Source organism: Petaurus breviceps, unplaced genomic scaffold (assembly GCF_028583685.1).
Source record: "Petaurus breviceps papuanus isolate PSGF00001 unplaced genomic scaffold, PetGlider_PUasm1.0 90792, whole genome shotgun sequence".
Taxonomy (NCBI): domain Eukaryota; kingdom Metazoa; phylum Chordata; class Mammalia; order Diprotodontia; family Petauridae; genus Petaurus; species Petaurus breviceps.
The window spans coordinates 11,414,334-11,420,333 of NW_027187347.1; the positions used below are offsets into that span (position 1 = coordinate 11,414,334).

Genomic DNA, 6,000 nt, shown 5'->3' on the forward strand with positions numbered 1-6,000 from the left:
AAGTAAGCACTATAAGATGAAGATGATATGATACAGGAGTCTGAACAAGGGAAACTAGCTAATAGTAAGCTAAACGCTCCTAAAATATTGACCCTCTAGTCTTTGCTCAATGATCTGGCCATCTTTGTACAATTCTAGGTCTCCCTAAGGTCTACCACTTTGCTTTGTCAAAGTTGCTATATGCACACAAAACACTGCAGGCTGGAAGATGCACATCTATTGGCACCTCATACTGTTCCTGAGAATTGCAGTTGCAATGAGTCAGGGTTGGGGGAGGATTCAGCAGGGAAGGGAAGGAAGCAAAGTTTCCACATAGGAGTGTTAAGTGAAGACAAGCAATATGGAAAAGTGCCAGATGTGTAGTGTGCTTCTGAAACCACCAAACCCCAGGGCAGCAGTTAGAGAATGGAAGAAATGGAATGCTCTGGTCAAAGGACATGGCCACAGTGCCTGAGAAGAAAAATCTTCACTGAGGTGATTGTGGCATTGCTATGGGCACCTGCATATACAGCAATATGAGAACCATAATATACAGGAAGGGAAGAAAACAGACTAGTGTATTTGACAAAAGACGGATGCAGATTGCGAATGCAAATGCTCCAATTTTCTAAAGCTAGTTTGCATATTTTATGAGGCATGACAAATCTATCAATTTTTTCTTTTAAAATAACTGCATATACTGTACCACCAACCATTTTCTTCAAATCGATTGTTAGCATCATTAACTGTTAGTAACAACTGATTTGGCAGGGATTTATGTTTACAAACACCAAATTTTTAAAAGTCTTGATCCTTCACCTGCAATAATGGTTGCTTTCCTTTAGATCTTTGGTGGAAAGCTATTTTTAAAGCTTAGCATAAGGATAATCTAGTACCTACGAATAAAAATTTAAAAATAGATATATTAAAACAATAACTTTTAAGTCTGGAAAAGCCCAATGGCAAAGTGGCTGTATTTGCAGTAAAAGCCAATTTAGTAACTTCTCTGGATAGAATTCATATAAAATCTCCAGTAGCAAAGTCACAAAAAGGGGAAGGGAAGAATGAATATAAGAAAATTCCTGAACATTTCAATGACACTGTTCAACTATATAGCACTCTTCAACAACCAAATTATTCATGCTTAAAATTGCCACAATTCAATTACCCTGGATCCATTCTGTAGATCAAGAAACTGGGCCAGGGAGATTTTAGGAGAAGAGATAGAGATCAAACAAACCCAGCAGTGATGATTGTTAGTCTTTATTAAATTACTTTCTCAAAACAACTAAATAATAGACTTTCAAACACTATTCAATAATAGCAACATATACTACTATATGAAGCCTTTCCACTTTGAGAGATGAAAACTAGTAGCTAAGTGAGTTTGAAATTTTGGTCACCCTTTGCTATCTGTGTACTAATCACAGGGACTGAGGCATTCACTGGATGGTAGTTAATAAAAATGAGAAAGAACATGGTGCTACCTTTTATTTTTTCTAAACAAATGATTAACCACTGATTAATAAAGCTGCTGTACTAAAGGAAAACATCCCAAGGCATCCAAAGTACCTGGAGAATATAGAAACTGGCAGGTTTTCCAAATGTTCTTATATTGGAGGAGCTAAAATCATTAGAATCGCACTGGTATTTACTTATCTGTTGCGTGTCTTTACCTGGTATTCATTAACCTGAGGTGAAGAAAGGTCTCAGGGTTTGAGAGTTGCTTTAAAAGCGCTTGGCCATCTGTGCTAGAAAGTATGATCAAGGTAAATCCCACCTTCAAAGTACTGTACCTTGCAAGTGCCTTCATTTGGTTTTATGCTTATAAATCATTTATCATTGGAACACCAATAAATGCCATATTGAACTATGACATTTATTGTTGTTACAATGATAAGAGACTCATTAGTTATAGGCTAGTCCCATGTGGCTTGATTTTAAAAATTAAATCTGTCCCTCATGTGTACATATCTATGATATATACATATACATTATAGATATACATATACATGTCTGTTTCATTTTGCTCAGACCTACAATTTCATTGGTGAAGGAAACTTCAAATGAGGAAATTCCCTCCACCAAAATAGATCAAAAATGATCCTGGAGCTTCTTTCATAATCTTAGTTTTCTAGGGCAATAGGAGGTTGTGACTTGTCCAAGGTCACATATCCAGTAAATGCCAGAGGTAAGATTTGAATCTAGATCTCTTCCACTCTGAAGTGTGTTCTTTGGCCATCATATCATACTGCCTATTACCATAATATATACATATATGGTGAATAATGCCACAAATGATAGGTTTTACTCAGGTTTTATAAAAACATACTGGGAGAAGGGGAGTATAACCTAATTTTAGAGCAACAGAGTACATCCTTGTTTTGAGAACTATTTAGAAAAGGATATACTTACAGTTGCTTTTCAAAATGTTTATTAATCTTCTTAATATCCCATGAGACAGGTATAAATAATCACATTAATCATCATTATTCCCATTTTCCTGAAGTTTAAAAGGGACTAAGAAAATGTTTTTTTTTCCCTTTTGTTTTAGACTTTTCAGTCCTTCATACAGGGCTCTATACCCAGCAAGTGCTCAATAATTAATTCTGACTTACATACATATATACTTATAAACTTAAGCAAAGTATGGAGCTATAATTGGTGGTTTAGACCAGCAATAGTTAGACCACTGGTCTGTGTTGAGTGTGTAAAAGTTTGAAGCGGTGTAGAAACAGAATCTAAAAGTATTTTTAAATTGTCAACAACAAAACAGTTACATTAACCTGAATTCAGGCCCAATAAAGAAAAAAATACATGCTCTTCACCAAAGACAAGTTTATTACAAAATTTTTACTCTGGTGCAGAGTTTATTAAGATGAATTGAAACTTGGAAACCAATCTCTGGGAAGACATTAAGTATCCCTGGATACTTTGTATAGGAGTAAGTACTATCTCTAGGTTTTTTGCCATAATGATTTTGGGACTTGGAACTAGATCAAGGTACCATGTTATTAGTTGCTAAGTATAGGCTTATTTGGCATGAGTTTTTCAACAAAATTCCTCTTCTTAGGTCTTCAAAGTAGGTCAAAACATGCATCTCTATATTCCTATATGTGTATTACATATACATCTATTTAGTGAGTTGCATTTTTTCTTTGAAACATGCAAATAGATTAAGAAAAAAAGATTTTCCTTAACTATCACAGGTAATACCTTATATCAATGATAGCTTTAATGGTCATATGAGACAACATTTTCCTACAAGATACAATGATTTTGAAACATTTGTTAGGGATTATTTTTAGGAAAAATGACTGCTTTATGAAGAGAAGAAAGAACAAAGTAAGACATGGGAAGAAGAGTAAAGGCAGGAAGAGGCAAAGGAGATTCTAAGGAACCTCAGATCTAATTAGCAAGCTCATTTTTTATTTCATACCCAAATCTTGACCCAGGGACAACCTAATACAATGGGACTGAAATATTGTGCATTTGACAGTATCCATTTTACTTAGCAAGAAACATATGGCATTGTTAACCTATAACCAGCTTAGACAAATTTATCGATGTGAAATTAGGACAAATCAAACAAACAAACAAAACAAAACCAAAAAAAAAAAGGCAAAGACTTCCTGTATTCCAGGAAGAAATGTACATTCATTATTCAAATTATAAATAAGGGGGGGGGGATTTTAATAAATCCCTGGTACTCTGCACTTGGTAAAAAGTAACAGAAAAGAAAATACCAGGAATTAAATCCCACGTGTAAACAAAGAATACATTCTGAATGAAATGGACTCCATGGCTCCCATTACAGGATGGGTTGGGGAACTTCCAAGTGAAGGAACTATTTCAATAAATGCAGAAGAGCACCTGCTATACAATTTAGGATCTCAGACTGCTGTCTAAAATGACTTGCCACTATCACATAGACAGTATATGTAAAAGACAAGATTTAACCTAGGGTTTCCTGACTGAGGCAGGCAAGCTCTCTGTACACTGCACTATGTAACCTCTTTAAATGATACATTTTCGTTTACAAAACTTTTTCCTATTTCCACACACCTTTTTGCAGCCCTCATCAAGTTTCTCACATGTTCAATAAATTTCAGTTAATATGATGTTCTTTATCCTCTAACCTATTATCTAAATTCTTACCAATGCTCTATCTGGCACAGGTCACATGTAAGCATACATGGTTACAAATACAGGTCACAAAGATTCAGCATGGTTAGAAGCTTGAAATCTTTAAAAAGTGGTTGACTAATCTGATAAGAGATGAAAGGGGAAAGCCTAGAAACACATAGCAATGATTCCCAAATAATGGGGTGTGGTGTAGGAGGTGGCAACTCCTACAAAAGCTGTGGGCACCACCAGATCTCAGGTAAGGGATTTTGTTCACCATTATCTTCAAAAATTGTAAAGATGACAGCCATGAAATATGATGGGGGGGAGGAGGTAACTGACTCTCTTGAAAGTATAGTTTGTATCAGGAGATGAGAGTGGAGCTGCATAAGCAGCCAGGATTCTTGAGTGTTTCAAAAGGGACGATTTTGTTTGGGAATAAGGGAATATTCCCTTTACCCATGCAAATGGGTACCCCTTGATGGCTTGGTCAACTGCTTTCAACTGCTGTGGTGAAAAAGAAATCCCTCATCTTGCTTCAGACTAATGATAAGTCTTTCTAAAATTAGCTCATCTGGTTGTTGAATGATATAAATAAGGTTTGCTGCTGGGCTTGTACTGGAAACCTTTTTAGCGCCATGGGACCTAACAGAAATTATTCTCTGCTGGTACAACCCTTGAAAATTCAGGGTTACTGACACACTATGCTGAAGCATTGGAGCAGGACTTTAGTGTCAACTGGCAAGTATATAGTTGAAAACTGGCTCAAGTACCATGGCCTGAGTATTATGCTTTTCCAGTCACCATATTAAGGGATAAAATGCCCTAGGTGGTTATAAAATATTGTTGAAGTTTAAACTTGTTAAGATACTCTCCATTCCTATTGCCATATTCTATGGCTTTTTATTTATGGAATACAACTTACATGAAGATATAAGACTTTTTGCAGATGTGGAGGTCTATATGTAAATGGGCAGGTCATTCAAAGAAATTTCGTATTTTGAACCAACTAAAATTACACACTATGAATGATAATAGGAATGCAGATGCCATATTACCTTTCTATAGCCCAATAAACAAAACAATGAAGCTTATTAGAAAGCACTTGTTATACAATCACAGGTTAAGGATTTGATTTTGATTAGTTAGAAAGGCAAAGACAGAAAAAAGAATTTCCATGTGAACTTTGGTTTATTTATCCAGCTTATCTGAAGTCAAAGCCAATAATCCTAATGGCTTTGAATGGTCCAAATATTTCTTTGAATTTCTACAATGGCTAATATCTAAAAAAAGGGGGGGGGGATTTCTACATGTGGTCTTATATACAGTGTCATACCCCAAGGTTCCAGGGATTAATTACAGCAGTGCCAGATTGACAAGGAGAAGTTGTAGTAAATGGGACCTAGTCAGAAGTATCAAAGAACCCTGCAGACTGTGGACCCAAATAACAAGGCAAGTTCTATGTGGATTGGGACCTGATTACCAGACACTAACTGATACGTGGGCTGAGATCTGGTAGAATATTTATGCTAAGGAAGTCAAAATGTAAAAAGGGAGAAAAAGGGATCCCAATCCACAAGGTCAGGAGTTAAGTCTAAAGAGAAGTCCAAGACATGATTACTACCGTAAAGTAAGGAGTAGAGGCAACATAGCTTAGCAGGCTAAAAGCCATTCTGGAAAACTTGGGTACAAGTCCTATCTCTGCCACATATATGTAATGTCTGTGTGACACTCCAGAAATCAATCAATCAGTTTTCTGTGTAATGCTCTAAACTTAATAGCAGAGCTGAAACCTATCTGCTTTGGTGGAGGGAATTTCATCATGCAGAGGCTCCAACACCAATTAAATCACACACACACACACACACACACACACACACACACACACACACACAC

The 6,000-nt window shown here is 36.1% G+C and overlaps 1 protein-coding gene across 39 annotated transcripts in view; it reads right to left on the bottom strand.

The window, feature by feature from the left end:
- ZBTB20 (zinc finger and BTB domain containing 20) overlaps positions 1-6,000 on the bottom strand; it is a 1,019,756-nt gene that overhangs the window by 571,638 nt on the left and 442,118 nt on the right. The gene's annotated exons all lie outside the window — the stretch shown is intronic.